Source organism: Trichechus manatus, unplaced genomic scaffold, assembly GCF_000243295.1.
Source record: "Trichechus manatus latirostris isolate Lorelei unplaced genomic scaffold, TriManLat1.0 scaffold00040, whole genome shotgun sequence".
Taxonomy (NCBI): domain Eukaryota; kingdom Metazoa; phylum Chordata; class Mammalia; order Sirenia; family Trichechidae; genus Trichechus; species Trichechus manatus.
Window position 1 is genome coordinate 13,948,110 of NW_004443976.1, and position 18,136 is coordinate 13,966,245.

Below are 18,136 nucleotides of genomic sequence, written 5' to 3' on the forward strand. Positions count from 1 at the left end.
TAGGTGGGCCCAGGGGTGTTCCTGACCATGAGGAGTCCTGGGATATGGGTCTCATGACCCGGGGGGTCTTCACCAAGGTTGACCTCAGCCAGATTAGCCATTTCCTTGCAAGAGTTTATTGAATAGTCACCAGAACACTAAGTGGCAGATGTTAATTTGATCTCCATTTTACAGTTGAGGAAACAGTCTCGCATCCACTGGTAAGTGCTGGAGCCAGGTGTGTCTGCCCTCATAGCTTTGACTTCTACACTCTACTCTGAGAAGAAAGATGCCAACAGAGGCTTTGCTTATAGGAAAGGATTGTTGCTGTGTTGTTAGCTATCACTGAGTCCACCCCGTGACTCATGGTGACCCATGCATAACTGAAGGAAATGCTGCCTGGTCCCGCACCATCCCCATGATTGGTTGTGGTTCAGACTGTTGTTGTCCACAGGGTTTCTATTAGCTGATTTTCAGAAGTAGATCGCCAGGCCTTTCTTCCTAGTCCGCCTTAGTCTGGAAGCTCCCCTGAAATCTGCTCAGCATCGTAGCAGCACACAAGCCTCCAACGACAGATGGACGGGGTAGCTGCACATGAGGTGCGTTGGTCAGGACTGAACTTGGGTCTCTCTCACGGAGGGTGAGAAGTCTAGCACTGAACCACCACTGCCTCATTAGGAAAGGATTTTGTAAAGCTATTGATTTGCCGTAGCTCAGACTAAAACAGCAGCAGGAAGAAAAATAAACTTGAAAACCCTCTAAAATTTGCCACCGGCTTGGGTTCATCCTGTTTTAAACAATAACCGAAACATAACCTGAGAGACTATTTTCAAAACTGGAAACAATATTTAGATTATTCAGAGTCCCCAGAACTGAGGACGGTTGGTTAGGAAAGGTGGTTTCAGACTCTCAGGTGTATGGGGTCAGAGCTGGAGGAGGCCAAGGGGGGAGAGAGGAAGAGGGGAAGGAGTGGAGGGGCTGAGCTGATGAAGAGATGGCGGGGTGCCCTGGCTGAGCAGGCACCAGATCTAACTCTTCCCAAGGGGCCAACGACAGGCTCTTATCGCTGGCCTCCTCCCAAGATGCCCCACGGCACAGTTAAGCGCTTTAAGTGGCGGCTCTGAAAAAGGCCATTTCCCGCCAAGACCATAAAATGGAAAAATGGAGATGCCGTCTTCACAGCAAAGAATCAAACGTGCAGAGCCTTCCATGGAATTTATAAATCAGTTACTAGGAACATTAAAACGCCTCTTGCTGCACTTCATCTCTGGCTTCCTTTCTTCTCTTCTTCCAAATACCTAACACATTGCTCTTTCTAACTGAGTCTGGTGGACACTTCAATGAAGTCTGTTTCTTTTTCATAATAAACATATGTATATTCTCACCCCCGACGCGACTGTAAAACAATCAACGACACATGCTCACTCTGGTCCTCCCAATGCATCTGATGGGGACATTTTCGCATCTCCTTGGGCTGGGACTTCCCCGGGAGCAGGAAGCACGACGGTGCCTAGCCCAGTGTCTGCCGCAGCATATCACACCATGACACACCCAAATTTTTTTTTAAATTCACAGTTCATTTTTATTGAACACTTAAATTGTCCTAACAACTCTTATCAGTTTTTTTTTTTAACAGTATGCATATTGTTTTATGACATTGGTTACCAACCCCACAACATGTCAACACTCTCCCCTCTCTACCTTGGGTTCCCTATTACCAGCTTTCCTGTCCCCTCCTGCCTTCTAGTCCTTGTCCCTGGGCCGGTGTGCCCCATTAGTCTCGTTTTGTTTTATGGGGCTGACTAGTCTTTGGCTAAAGGGTGAACCTCAGGAGTGACTTCATTACTGAGCTAAAAGGGTGTCCGGGGGCCTTATTCTCGGGGGTTCTCCAGTCTCTGTCAGGCCAGTAAGTCTGGTCTTTTTTTGACGCCCCAGATTTTGATGTGCTCCACCGCCCCTCTGTCATTTTGTCGTATGTGGTGGCTTTTGTGTTGCTATGATGCTGGAAGCTATGCCACTAGCATTTCAAATACCAACAGGGCCACCCATGGTGGACAGGTGTCAGCAGAGCTTCCACACTACGACAGACTAGGAGGAAAATCCTGGCAATATACTTCTGAAAATTAGCCCATGAAAACCTATGGATCACAACTGAATATCATCTGATACAGTGCTCAAAGATGAGCCCTCTGTGTTGGAAGGCACTCAAATAATACAGTGGCTGCAACAATGGACTCAAGCCTACCAAGGACTGTGAGGATGGCGCAGGACCAGGAGACATTTCATTCTGTTGTACATGGGGTCACCATGAGTTGGACCCAACTCGATGGCAACTGTCTTAGTCATCTAGTGCTGCTATAACAGAAATACCACAAGTGGATGGCTTTAACAAAGAGAAATTTATTTCCTCACTGTAAAGTAGGCTAAAAGCCCAAAATTCGGGGTGTCACCTCCAGGGGAAGGCTTTCTTTCTCTGTTGGCTCTGGAGGAATGTCCTTGTTGTCAAACTTCCCCTGGATTAGGAGCTTCTCAGGTGCAGGGACCCTGGGTCCAAAAGACGCGCTCTGCTCCTGGCACTGCTTTCTTGATGGTATGAGGTCCCCATGTCTCTCTGCTTGCTTCTCTCTTTTATATCTCAAAAGAGATTGGCTTAAGACACTACCTAATCTTGTAGACCTCATCAGTATAACTGCCGCTAATCCATCTGATTACATCATAGTGATAGGATTTACAACACACAGGGAAATCACATCAGATGACAAAAGGTAGACAATTACACAGTACTGGGAATCATGGCCCAGCCAAACCAATACACACATTTTTGGGGGACATAATTCAATCCATGACAGCAACTAACAGCAACAACACAGCAATCTTAAAATGGAATACCAGGCAAAGTGTGGTCTAGACACAGTTTATGTTGGCCCAATAAAGACTGGAGGAACTATCAAGGTGCACCATAAGGTATCTCTAAGACGCTTTTGTAATAAAAATAGCCAGAGATTACATAACAGAAAACAAACCAAAAAACAAAAACCGAAACCTGTTGTCATTGAGTCGAATTCTGACTCATGGTGACCTCACGTGTTTTCAAATGGAACTCCACCCCACAGGGATTTCAAGGCTGTGATCTTTTGGAAACAGGCTGCCAGGCCTTTCTTCCATGATGCCTCTCGGTGGGTTCAAATCTTTCAGTTAGTAGTTTAGTACTTAACCTTTTGTTCCACTCAGGGACTCGTAGTGCTTACACAGACCCTCTGTACTAGTCACTTTGAGGACTAAGGTGCGCCTGACCCAAGCCGTGGTATTTTCAATTGCCTCATATGCATGGGAAAGCTGGACAATGAATAAAGAAGACCAAAGAAGAGTTATGGTGTTGGCGAAGAATACTGAATATACAATGAACTGCCAGAAGACTGAACAAATCTGTCTTGGAAGAAGTACAACCAGAATGCTCCTTGGAAGCAAGAACGGCGAGACTTTGTCTCACATACTTTGGACATGTTATCAGGAGGGATCAGTCCCTGGAGAAGGACATCATGCTTGGTAAAGCAGAGGGTCAGTGAAAAAGAGGAAGACCCTCAATGAGATGGATTGACACAGTGGCTGCAACAATGGGCTTAAGCATAACAATGATTGTGAAGAGAGTGCAGGACTGGGCAGTGTTTCATTCTGTTGTACATGGGGTTGCTATGAGTTGGAACTGACTCGACAGCACCTAACAACAACAACATTAGTTTCTCAGGGCTGCTGTAACAAAATACCACAAATTGGGCCACTTATAAAAGCAGAAATTTATTGTGTCACAGTTCTGGAGGCTAGTAGTCCAACTTCAGGTGATCGGCAGGGTTATGTTCTTTTGGAAGATTCTAGGGGAAGCTTCTTCTCTCTCTCTCCATTTCTGGTAGCCCCAGGCATTCCTTGGCTTGTAGATGCATCCTCATGTGGCTGTCTTCCTTCTGTCTCTCCATGTCTCTTCTCCTCTTTTATACGGACATCCCTCAGAAGGGATTAGGATCCACCCCACTCCAGTATGATCTCATGCTAATTTAACTGATAACATCTTCAAAGACCCTATTACCAAACAAGGTCACATTCACAGGTATCCGGGGTTAGGACTTCAACGTATCTTTTGGAGGGACACAATTCAATACATAACACCCTCCATGGGCCAGGCATTGTTCTAAGCACACGACATTATTGATTCAATTTAATCTTCACAAAAACCTCAGTACTATCATTATTTTCATATTATAGATGAGGAAGTGGGGGCACACAGAGAGTAACTTTCCAGCTTCATACAAACAATAAGTGGCGGGGTTGGATGTGACCACAGGCAGGCTAACCCTAGCAGCAGGGCTCGTCAGTGCTGTGCTCCATGGCCATATTAAGTAGGCTGATTTCACCGTTTACCATAGTTCTGGGAGGATTCCGGATGCTGACTGTAATAAGAAGGGGCAGAGCTGGGTGTGAGCCATGTCCCATGACGTCTGTTTTCTTGGCTGGTATTTTGTGGTTGGTTCTATAATAGAGTAACCTCCACTCTTTAAAAAAACACATTTGGTCAAGCCATGCACCCAACTTTTCTTGAGTGCCAACAGCTAAGGCATCACTCCCTGAAGGGCCGCTGTGAAATGGGACCAGTGGTAGTGGTATCAGTAGAACCTAACTTCAGGGGGGATGATGTGAATCAAGATCAACCCAAAGTTGATTCCTATGAGGCGGAAGTTAGATATACCTCCACTCTCCAACTTTTTTTTTTTTTTTTAACCAATTCTGACACCAGCTGTCCCTTCTATGGCACTCTACTTCTCTTCTGGGTTTGATAATCCATTGCAATTGCCACATAGAACCCACGGACCAAACTTAGAGTTAAGTGGTTTATTAAAGAACAGGGTACAACTTGGGATCAGGATCAACAGGCCATAACTCCGGAATCAGGATGAGAAGCATGTAGGCAGTCTCCCTTCTTTAGTGCAGGATAGCTCTCTGATCTCCTCTTAACTATGCAGACCTCCTCTCAGCTCTTCTTGGCTCCTAGAGGACAGGCTCCTCTTGACCCTACCATCTGTCACCACTGGCTCTGTCAGTGGGCCCCTTGTTGTCTTCAGTGTTACAGCCCTTGACCACTGTTATAGCTCTATTAGGAGGTATACAGCCCTTGACCACTGTTACAGCTCTATTAGGAGGTCCCTTGCCTACTCTCTCTCTGCTGCTGCTTTCTTCTTTCTGTCTGCAACACCTCTCTGGGGTTCTGCATATATACACGAACTCTGTATCAATTTCAAAGCATGGCACTCCCACCAGGGCCATGAACTGACCGATCACCTCTTGGTAGGCCACAGCCACTTTATTTGATTAGCAGGGCTACAACTCACTTCATTTGTATAGTCTGTTAACCAATCCCGCAAGGTCCATATCAATCACAAGGCAGGCTACAGCCCAGGACCAGACAAAATGTATCAAAACCAAGTTGTTTACAGCTTACCCAGGAAATGTCAATCAATCTAGACAAAAGTAACAAACCTTCTAGGGTAGAAAACTCTGGCAAAGATAACTCTTCAGGGTTTAAGGGAAAAAATCCCTTAGGCTGTTTTCCCAAAGAACCAAGGCAAAAAGCCACATAAAGGAACTCATTTCACCACACTGGCCCAAGGAATTTTGCCTTGAGGAGGAAACCTGGGTCTGGAGATTACTTTGGGAAGATCCAGAGGAGAGAGACTTCCCCTTGAATGGCTTTGGGAAAGCTTGGTTCAGAAAAGAGGAGGCCAAGTGGTCTCAAGCACAGAGAAACTGATTAGAAGCATCTCTCAGATGCCTGTGAGGCTATACCCTCGCTGGTGATGGAGCCTCCCTGCCTGGATCTCATCTTTTGGCTCTTCCTTGGAATGGTCTTTGCATCGCCGTGGGAACATCTGTTTGTGGCCCTCAGCAGACATCTGGACCCATTTAGAGTTGGTCACTCGCATTACAGAACAATTCCCTCTCCCATGCCTCCCTGATGTTGGTGCAACAGGGACCTTTGATGGCTTCTTCCTGGTCTGTGCCTGCCTAGGCTCCTGGAAGATTGAGCTTCAGTTTGAGTTGAGTGCCCTGGAGTCTCTTTATCTGGCACCCCTGGTGGTGGGGTTGGCAACCTGGGCTTTCCTCATTTTCCGCAGGGTTAGGCTGAGAGGCTGTCTGTGCCTCGCAGACTCAACTGACAACTTCCCCAAGGGATGGGCAGTTGTATCTGCGACAGACAGAGCAGCAAGAATTCTGCATGGCAAGTGAGGGAGGCATGTTGTCCAGACCTGTCATGAGATCCAAATGACCTCACATGTAGGGACTCTTCCAATCCTGAAGTTCCATAATTCTAAATGGAATCTAAGGGGGAATATAGATTAAAGACAAGTGCGTTGGATGACAACCTCTGCTGACTAGCTGGGTTGTGAGCAAAAAAAAAAGAAAGAAGGGAAGCCTGGGAACCAGTGTGGGTTCCCTGGAAACAAATTATGCCAAGAATTTCCCTGAGAGAGTTATTAGTCCACTCTAGCATGAACACAGTGCAAAATGATCTCACAGCTGGACAATACTTCCTAGTTTTCAAGGCGTTTTCCTTTACGATTATCTCTTCCCCTCCCCCTTAGAAGAATCCCAGGGAATAATCAGTGAAGTATAAAAACAAAAACAAAAAACCAACCAAACAAAACAACAACAACAACAAAAAAAACAAAAACCAAACAACCCGAAAGTAGTTGCCATTGAGTTGATTCTGACTCATGGCGATCTCACGTGTCAGAGAAGAACTGTGCCCCATAGGGTTTTCAATGGCTGATTTTTCGGAAGTAGATCACCAGATGTTTTTTTCTGAAGCAACTCTGGATAGATTTGAACCATCAACCTTCAGGTTATAAGCCCAACACTTAAGTGTTGGTGCCACTCAGGGACTCCTAAGCGAAGTATAACATCCCTATTTTACAGATGAAGAAACAAAGAGATGATGGGAAGTTCCCAGGATCACACAGCTAAGCTATGGGATGTAGACTTGAACTCCGCTCTTCTATCCCTTGTTCAGGGTTATTTCTATGACTACGTGATGTATTTCGATTTTAGCAAAACACCTGACAGTTTTCGTGACCTCCGTGAGGACCAATGGAGAGGTGTCATTAATGTGATAGAAAGGTGTGGTGGGTCGAACACCTGTGCCCTCGATTGTTCGATGGCTAAAGGGGGGGGAGTGTTCTTTGGTGGCACACTCTTTTGTACAGGGACTACTTCTAACACTGCTTCTATGAGACAAAAGCAGTGTTTATCAGACTCCCTGATGACACACAGCTGGGAGGGACAGCTAATACACTGGATGGGAGAAGTGAGCAGAAGATAACTGAGAATGTTTGAGGTATTGGAGAGGACATGGGCTGTGGAGTCAGACAAACCGGAAGCTTGGGCAAATTACTTAACGAGAACAGATGCTCATTAAGTGGTCCTGCCTCTCCTTTCTTCCCTCGGGCATAGAAGGGGCAGGATTTCTGTTCTTCAAATGTTTGACACCCCATTCTAATATAGGGTGCTGCCTGCATCAAGAGTCTAGTGGCTACAGCTTGGACCCTGGGGACTGACTGCCTGGGTCCACATCCCAATTTAATGCACACTAGTTGGGAAGCTTGGGCAAGTTCTGATACCCCTCAGTGCCCCTCCTATAAAATAGAGACAACCACACACCTGTCTCATATGGTTGCTGAAAGGAAGTGCTTGGAATGGCCACCAGCACACAGCACCCACCCCAAGAGTGCCTTCTGTTGTTGTTATGATTATCCTGTGGCCCCAAAGGGTAGCATGGAGCCCAGTGGTATCATGTACAGGGAGTCAGATTTTTATCTGGCGTAGGTGAGAACTGTTTGCATCACTCTCTTGCTGAACACCTTCTAATTCTACCCCATTGCTATTAGAAGCAGGGCAGGAATCTTCAACGTGGCCTCCAAGGTCGTACTCACGTGGTTGATGTGGTTGCCCTTGACTTGTGACAGACTCATCTTGCACTTGACCCCTTGTTCACTGTGCTCCATTTGTACCGAACTTTTAAAAATTTCTTGTATGAACAGGCTCTCTGCCTATTGCCACAGGGCCTTTGCACACGCGATTTCTTCGGCTTGGACCACTCTTCTCCGCTTTTCCTGGCTAATCTCTACTGATCCTTCAATTTTCAGTTTAAGCATCATTTTCTCAGGGAAGCCTTTCCAGATCCTCCAAGCAAGGTTAGTTCTCATTATTATACTCTGATAGTTCCCTGGTCTCCTCTCTAACAGTTATCACAATTATAATTTAATTGTAATCTATCTGTAGTGAGAGCAGGAACAATCTTTGTCTTGCTCACTGCTGTATCATCACACAATGCCTGGTACATGGTAGGCATGCAGCAAACATTTGTGGGTTGAAGGAAGGTACTTTCTCACCAGCATAGGTGTCCAGATAACAAGGCTGCCTTTGGGGGCTTTGAGATCCATCGCCAGAGATGCATCTCAAAGTACGGTCCCCTGACCAGCATCTTGAGGGAATTATTAGAAATGCAAATTCTTGGTCTCCTCCCCAGACTTATTGACCAAAAAAAAAGAAACAAAAACCGAACCTGTTGTCAAGTTGATTCTGACTCATGGTGACCCTATGTATGTCACAGTAGAACTGTTCCATAGGGTTTTTTTGGCTGTAATCTGTGGGAGAAAGACCTGGCAATCCGCTTCTGTAAAGATTACAGCCAAGAAAAACCTATGGGGCAGTTCTATTCTGTCACATGGGGTCGCTATGAGTTGGAATCAACTTGATGGCACCCGACAACAACAATCTTTATAGAAGCAGATCTCCAGGCTTTTCTTTTGCTGTGCTTCTGGGTGGGTTCAAACCCCTGACATTTAGGTTAGCAGTCGATCGCAAACCATCCAGGGATCTGAGCTACTGACAGTGGATCTCAAACTTGTCTGCATGGTGGAGTCATCTGGGGATCTTTAAAAAATTCCAAAGCCCCAACCAAACACTTCATGGGATTTGGTTCTTTGGTTTGGAGGTTTAGGGTCATGATTTAATGGGATATCCCAGTTAATTGGTCTAATAACGTGTTTAGTGCCTCGGTTCTACCTCCTAGTTCCTTGTGTAGTTCCTGGGGTCTTAAGAGCTTGCAAGACTTTGGTGAAGGGTAAGACAGTACACAGTACTGGGGAAGTCAGCACAGCTTGACCAAGGCAAGGTCATGGAAGCTTCACAGACACATCCAAACTCCCTGAGAGACTGAATTACTGGGCTGAGGGCTGGGGACCACGGTCTCAGGGGACATCTAGCTCAATTGGCATAACATAGTTTATAAAGAAAATGTTCTATATCCTACTTTGGTGAGTAGCATCTGGAGACTTAAAAGCTTGTGAGTGGCCATTTAAGACACTCTACTGGTCCCACTCCATCTGGAGCAAGGGAGAATGAAGAAAACCAAAGACACAAGGGAAGGAATAGTCCAAAGGACTAACGGACCCCAACTACCACAGCCTCTACCAGACTGAGTCCAGCACAACTAGATGGTGCCCAGCTACCACCTGCTCTGACAGGGATCACAAGAGTGGGTCCTGGACAGAGCTGGAGAACAATGTAGAACAAAATTATAACTCACAAAAAAAAGACCAGACTTACTGGTCTGACAGAGACTAGAGAAACCTCAAGAATATGGCCCCCGGATACCCTTTTAACTCAGTACTGAAGTCACTCCTGAGATTCACCCTTCAGCCAAAGATTAGACAGGCCCGTAAAACAAAATGAGACTAAATGGGCACACTAGCCCAGCGGCAAGGACAAGATGGCCAGAGGGGACAGGAAAGCTGGTAATAAGGAACCCAAGTTCGAGAAGGGGAGAGTGTTGACATGTCACGGAGTTGGCAACCAATGTCACAAAACAATATGTGTATTGATTGTTTAATGAGAAACTAATTTGCTCTGTAAAACTTCATCTAGAATACAAAAAAAAATCCAAAGCCCAAGCCACATTCCAGACCAATGAAACCACAAGCTCTGGGGGTGGGACACAGGCAACACGCAAGAATTTCAGAAACTCCTCAGTGATTCCCATGTGCAGATAAGTGTGGAAATCACTGGCTATTGAATCAGAAACTCTGGGGGTGGGGCCCAGCTGCCTGGGTTTTAGCGAGCCCTCTGGGTAGTGCTGTAGGACAGTGCTTTTCAATATTTAATGCACAGATCACGGAGTTTGCTAAAATGCAGATTCCAATACAGTAGGTCTGGGGTGGGGCCTGAGATTCTGCACTTCAAACACGCTCCCGGGTGACGCTGATGCTGCTCAGCTGTGGACCACATTGAGTAGTAAGGTGCTTAGGTACAGGTTTGCAACAGTGGGTGCACATTAGAACCACCTGGGCAACTTGGAAACAAAACCCCAAACCCAAAAACCAATGCCCAGATTCCATCCCCAGAGATTCTGGAATTCGTTTGGGTGGGCCGGGGCATTGGTAGCTTTAAAAGCTCTCTAGGTGTGATGGACACCCAGGACGGAGGACCACTGCTCTGGGGGGAACCAGCTGCATCTCAGAGTTCAAGGCCCTCATTTTCCATCCTCCTCCACCCATGGGCCCAGAGTGCCTCACCTTCCTCTTGGGGAGCCTGCAGGTACTGACAGCATCTGTCCCTCCCTCTGTGGAGCAGCAGAAACTGGGGGAAAGCTGCCAGTCTTCAAACTCTGAGGCTGCAAAATTTGCAAGACACCCCCTGAGACTAGTGGGGATTGAGATTTGCTTATTCTCACAGGGAGGGGTGTCAGCTCCTGGGGAGAAGGGAATGACAAACTAAGTGGGGAGGAGACAAGGAAGATGGCTGCAAGGAAAGCAGAGAGGAGTGTCCCTATGGGACCAGCACAAAGGCCTGACTAGTAGCAGCCAGGTGGGACACCCAGGGGTCTCCATAATATGAGGCTTCACTCCTCTCCCCTCTCCTCCCTCCATTTACCTCTGCTCCCCCCTCCTGGAGAGTGGGGCCCCAGGGAAATGAAGGAGTCCCTTCGTGGTGCAAACGGTTAACATGATAGGCTGCTCGCTGAAAGGGTGGAGGTTGGAGTTCGCCCAGAGGTGCCTCAGAAGAAAGGCCTGGCGATCCACTTCTAAAAATCAGTCATTGAAAACACTACCGAGTGCAGTTCTACTCTGACACACATGGAGTCGCCATGGGTCAGAATCGACTTGAAGTAACTGGTGGTGGTGGCGGACTCAGAGGCGCAGGGAAGGAAAGATGAGTGAAGGGGCAGAGGTAAAGTCTCCTCGTTGGGCAACAAGGAGCAGAGGTCTCTCCTCGGAGCTGCCTGGGGGTCACTGCTTGGCCACAGCCAAACTCCCCACGTCGGCGCGCACACGTTTAGTATTCCACCAACATCCTCGCTTTGGAGCCCCGTGACTTCTCCGTAATTTATTTATTTTTGTACTACCCCGGCTTCAAACGTCTACAGAGAAGCCCCTGGAGAGCTGGAGCGTGGTAACTAGAACACCAGCTCCTTCCTCCTGCCTCCCGCCGTTCTGGCCGTTCTGGCCGTTCTGGCCGCTGAATTCAGAGCCTCGGACCCCATGGATCAGCCCTGGACCCACAATCACATACAAGTTCGCAAAGCGATTTTCTTCCTCAGCAAGAGACAAATCCCTCGGAGGAGCGCCCGGTTAGTTTTGAGTCTTCTCCGCGCAATCTTATCCGTCATTTCCTGGAATTGCATTGACACCCGAGGCTCTTGCAAGCAGCAATTTACTAGAACAAAATCAAATCCCTAGTCGGATTCAAAAAGCAAGGAAATACATAGAATTTCACTTTTCATTCGGCGTCAGGGCAGCCTGGACAGACCCACGCACCGGCTTGAAAGCACCTTGTTTGCCATCCTTTTAAAGAGAGACGGCTGATCAATCAGTCTCTTTCATTTAAACCCGGAGCACAGGGGAAAAGAGAAAGAACAAAAGCTCTTTTTCTCCTTCCAGGCGTCTATGAAACCAACTGTGCCTAGTTCTTAAGTCTGCAGTCCCCGCTCCCGTCCTCTGAGCCTGTTCCCTACTTTTTTTTCTGGGAAATATTCAGCAGGAAAGGAACATCTGGAAGCGGGTTTCCATGGAAAAGGCGGCAGGCTGGGCTTTGTTTTCACCTGCAGCAGATGGAGATGAGCCTTTCTGGTGGCGGTGGGGAGTCTCTGTTACTTTCTGTTGGGCTGGAGCTCAGAGCCTGTGACTGGCTGCTGGGAGCCTCCTCTCTCTTCTAGCTCCTTCCTCTCGCGCTGTTCTGTCCCCAAGCTAGCTTCCTGTCTAGACCCAGCTTCATCTCAGCAGGACCTAGAGAACCGTCCAGGAGCTTTCCTGATTGTTTTCAATGCCTCTAGCCCCTGCTTTCCATCCCTACACTGAATCTGGACATGACTGGGAGTATTGTTTCAGCTTTATTCATTTATGGCTCTGGGGTGGCCAGGCAGGCTCTGTCCGTCAGTAGAACAAGGTGGCCATTTGCTCGTGCTGGACCTAGAGAGAGAGAGAGAGAGGATCTTGGAGATCAGAGAGAGATCAAAGCTTTCTCCTTTAGAGATGAAGACCCTCAGGCCCAGAGAGGTTCAGTAGCTGACCCAGGGTCACACAGTAAGTTAGACATTGGACCTCTTGCCTTCTGGTCCGGCGCTCTGTCCATTGCTCCATAGAGTCAGAGATTTGAGTCTACCCTTCCGAATCACGTCCTTGGCAGACGAAGTGGAATGAGATGTCTGGCAGAGCTGAGCTCTGTGGCAGAATGACAAATAGCCCCCTTGGATTGCTAGGAAGTGGGTTCTGGGAACAAGGGCAGCCAACAGAGCCATTTGTTCACCTCCCAGTCACTGACTTGCCAGCAGTGGGAGAGTAAAGCCTAGGAAACCCAACTCATTACTGGCAGGGCCTGCCCTCTGGGCGGACCAGCACTCCAAGGGGGGTCCTGTGTGTCCTAAGGGCAGGGGTAGGAGAAGAACATCCTTTTTATTTAAATTGTATTAGAAAATCAAAGCTTTTCAAATTACACTAATTGCAGATCCAGGCTTTGAAATTTCATGTATGTGTCTAACCATTTTTAAAAACAGGATAGTATTCAAAACCGTTTGAGGATGTGGTAAGTCAGGAATTCTCAAACATAGGGGATGGAGGAGTAACTTTTTAGACGGTATTTGACAAGCATGTATCAGTAGCCTTAAAACATTTGTACTCTTCGTTCTAGGAATTTCATTTCTAGAAATATATTCTAGGAAAACGGTTAGTGATAGAGACAAAGATGTTTATTTCAGTATTGGTAATGGCAAGAAGTTAGATTTAATCTTAATAACCCCCCGTTAAGATACAATGGTAAATTATGGTGTATCTGTTTGATAGATTATTATGAACCAGTTAAATATGATGTAAAGAATTTCTAACGATATAAGGAAATGCTTATGACATAATGACAAAGCACATGAAAAGGTTTCTGCACAGCAAGAAGAAACAATCTGATGGTTAGGAGGGAGAGAAGGGGTGGGGAGGGAAAAACACTAACTAGATAGTAGATAAGTGGTAACTTTGGTGAAGGGTAAGACAATACACAAGACTGAGGAAGTCAGCACAGTTTGACCAGGGCAAAGGCATAGAAGCTTCACAGATACATCAAAACACCATGAGGGACCGAATCACTGGGCTGAGGGCTGGGGACCATGGTCTCGGGGGACATCTAGCTCAATTGGCATAACATAGTCTATAAAGAAAATGTTCTTCACAACAGAGAGTCCCTGATGCAGCAGGAGAAATGTGGGGTGCAGAACTCAAATTCTAGTAAGAAGACCAGACTTAATGGTCTGACTGAGACTGGAGGAACCCCAGAAAGCGTGGCCCCTGGATGTTCTATCAGCCCAGAACTAGAACAATTTCCGAGGCCAAGTCTTCGGACAAAGACTGGACTGGACTGTGGGACATAAAGTGATACTCGTGAAGAGTGTGCTTCTTAGCTCAAGTAGATACATGAGACTAAACGGACAGTTTCTGTCCGGAGGTGAGATGAGAAGGCAGAGAGGGTCAGGAGCTGGTTGAATGGACCCGGGAAATCAGGGGTGGAAACGAGGAGTGTCTTGTCACAGTATAGGGAGAGCAATTAGGGTCATATAACGATGTATGTATAAATTTTTGTCTAAGAGATTAACTTGAAAGGTAAACTTTCACTTAAACTACAATAATAAACAAAAAATAAAAATAAAAGAAAATGTTCTATAGCTGACTGTGGTGAGTAGTGTCTGGGGTCTTAAAAGCCTGAGACTGGCCATTTAAGATACATCTACTGGTCCCATCCTGGCTGGAGCAAAAGATAATGAAGAAAACCAGAGACACAAGGGGAAGATTAGTCCAAAGGACTAATGGATCACAACCACCACAGCATCCACCAGACCGAGCCCAGAACAACTAGATGGTGCCCGGTTACCACCACTGACTGCTCTGGTGGGGATCACAATAGAGGATCCCAGACAGAGCGGGAGAAAAATGCAGAACAAAATTCAAATTCACACACACAAAAGACCAGGCTTGCTGGTCTGACAGAGACTGGAGGAAACCCCGAGAGTATGGCCCCCGGACACACTTTTAACTTAGTACTGAAGTCACTCTTGAGGTTCACCCTTCAGCCAAAGATCAGACAGGTCTATAGCGCCCTGGGGGTGTAGTGGTTAAGTTTTTGGCTGCTAACCAAAAGGTCGACAGTTCGAATCCACTAGCTGCTCCTTGGAAACCCTGTGGGGAAGTTCTACGCTGTCTTATAAGGTTGGTATGAGTTAGAATCGACTCTGCGGCAACAGAGTATAGGGCCAACAATAACACCGGTGAGGAACATGTATTGCGGTTCAACCACGTATATGAGACTAATGGGCACACCAGCCCAAAAGCAAAGACAAGAAGGCAGGAAGGGACAGGAAAACTGGATGAATGGAAACAGGAAACCCGGGGTGGAGAAGAGGAGAGTGTTAACATATCGCGGGGTTGGCAACCAATGTCACAAAACAATTTGTGTATTAACTGTTGAATGAGAAACTGATTTGCTCTGTAAACTTTCACCTAAAGCACAATTAAAAAAAAATATGGTAGAAAACTGTATTTATGTATATATATGTATGTATGTATACTTCCCAACTTATCTAAATTTTCATCTCTCTCTAATCTCTACATAATCTTAGAAAAAAGGGCAAGAAGGAACTATATCAAATATTTTCAGTGATTTTCCTCTGGAAGGAGAGAATTTTGAGTGATTTTAAACCCCTTCCCAAATTTTCCATAGTGGTGGTGTGTGATATTTACGATCGTAAACGTAGTAGAGTTGCAGCTGGGCTGGAGGTGAGAGATGGGTACCTCTGAAGGCTGAAGAAGGTTCCCGGATGGCACATATGGTTTGCACTCAGCTGCTAATCTAAAGGTTGGCAGTTCGAACCTACCCAGTGGCACCACAAAAGAAAGGCCTGACGATCTGCTTCCATAAAGACTACAGCCAAGAAAACCCTATGGAGAAGTCTCCTCTGTAACACATGGAGTCACCATGAGCCAGAATCCACTCGGTTTGGTTTTTGATTGGATGAGTGAAGAGGAGTCTTTGGTGATGCAAATGGTTAAGTGCTTGACTGCTAACCGAAAGGTTGGGGGTTCATATCCACCCAGAGGCACCTAGGAAGAAAGGCCTCGTGATCTACTTCAGAAAAATCAGCCACTGAAAACCCTATGGAGCACAATTCTACTCTGACACACATGGGTTGCCATGAGTTGGAGTTGATGGCAACTGGTTTGATTTTAGATGGGGGGAGGTAAGTGACAACCTCTCTCTCTCTCACGTATCAATTCACCTCCACTGATTTCCAGGAGGCCTACAGACTGTGTCCTTGACTGGTGTTCAAACATTGGTGCAGGTATCTGATGAGCATGTGTTGGGGCCCCAACAATTGCAAGAAGTCCCAGGAGAAGTCTGGGAGAGCACATAATGCTCAGCAGTAGGGCTTGGAAGTCAGAGGAGGGCTTGTTCTGAGAAGCAGTGTGATGGCTATTATTGAACGTCCACCCTCCCCTCATCTGATGACCCAGTCACCATGGTAACTTGTGTGCATCCTGGGAAGAGAGATGCTATTGTCAAAAAAAGAGCTGTAACTCCCAAGGGCCCAAGCAACCCAGCTGTGAGGCCCATCTAAGAGTGTGAGAGTCAGTGGGGAGGAAGCCACACCTCTAGCCCTTCTGCAGTAGTGACAATAAGTAGAACAGAGGGGCATCAAGATAGGATCCAGGCCTGGGGGCAGTGGAGAACTGGGCAGCCGACTTGGCTCCAGCAGAGAGGGTGTGAAGAGCGGGGTGTTGAGATGGAGACTGTGAGAGCAAGATGGAGGGAGAGAACTAGGAAAAATGGTCTTGGACCTTGACGCTGTGACCTCATATGTACCCAGAGGAAGAGGAGGTCTGAGGACCTTTGGGTTACAAATACAGCTGGGTGGGGTCCCGTCTGGCCTCAACCTGTCTTTGTAACGGTCGTGACAATGGCTAGAGATATGGTTTCCTCCCCACTGCAACAGAATGCAAGGATCAAAATACAGCAGGAGTTCCAAGGTCAAATTCAATCTGCTAACAAATTGGATACCTTTAGGTAGGTTATTATTATTATTATTTTTTTGGTTGAGGCAAGTTGGTGGTTCAAAGCCATCCAGAGGTGCCTCGGAAGTTGGGCCTGGCAATCTGCTTCCAAAAGGTCACAGCCTTGAAAACCCTATGGAACAGTTCTACTCTGCACACATGGGGTCACTATGAGTCAGAATTGACTCAGCAACAACTAACAGCAACAACCATAACAACAAGCAGGTCCTACCCTCTGCTTGTCACATGCCTGCCCTTCCTTACTCTCCAACACTGAGCCCATTCCACTTATTAAATCACTTGCCAGACCCTTGAAGTCATCTGAGTTTGCAGCCCCTGGAAGGGTGCTCTCTAAGGACCTTTCCGGCTGCCATATTGTAAAGTACTTTCATGGCCCTTGTCTCAATTCATATTGACTCGATAGCAATGGGTTGTTTTTTGTTTTTTGTTTTTGTCTCAGTTGCTCTCCCCATTTTACTTCCTCACCCCTGGAGCCACTAGTCCTTCTCACTTGCCTTTGCTCAGGCTGTTCCACCCACCCGGCATGCCCTTTCCACCCTAGTGGCCTCTGATTGTTTTTCATGTCTCTGTTCAGGGTTCTCCAGCTCCCTGCCATCTGTCCTGATCCTCCTATGCAGAACCAAGCACTCCCGACTCTGTGTCCCCACCTTGACTGGACACTGTGATGACTTTTGTCCTCGTCTTCCTCCTCTGATAGCCTGGGAGCAGAGCATGAACTTCATTCTGCTCATCTCTGATTTCCTGTGCCCAGCACAGTGCTGGAGGAGTGAAAGTATTAGATTCCCATCACACTCCTGAGAAATCACAGGCTCAGAGAGGTTAAGGGAATCATCTAAGGTCACACAGCTAATAAGAGAAGCAGAGCTGGCACCAGAACTCAGGTCTTCTTCCTGCAAATGTCCGCTGGCCTTTCTCTGCACCACGTTATCACAACTAGTGGAAATATCAGGATGTGCTAATTACTTGAAAAGGAAGAAGCAATAGACTTGTGATAGCAAATGATGGATATGGCTGACATCTATCTACCTATCTGTTTGTCTGTCTGTCTGTCTTTTGATCCATTCATCCACCTTCCTATCTGTCTGTCTATCTCTCTACCTACCTACCTACTGACCTACCAACCTACTGACTGACTGACCTGTCATCTATCTATATCTATGTGTCTGTCTGTCTGTCTGTCTACCTACCTACCTATCTATCATCTATCTATCTATCTATCTTCACCCTCCTCCCCAGAGACGACTGAGTGGGTGTTATTGGGAAAACACATCTGGGTTAGCCTTTTCCCCACGAAGTTGACTTCCTCCCTTGGGCATTCTCTTCTGGTCTGGGGAAGTCCCTGTTGGGTAAGGTCACTGAGGAGTCAGCTGAGTACACTGACCTTGTTCTGTGTTAGGATGGGGAGGCAATTCCAGCTTAGCCATGTGGGCACAGACTCTGCAGCCAGAGCACCTGAGTTCAAATCCCATCTCTACTACTTACTAGTGGTCATCTTGGGCAAATTATGT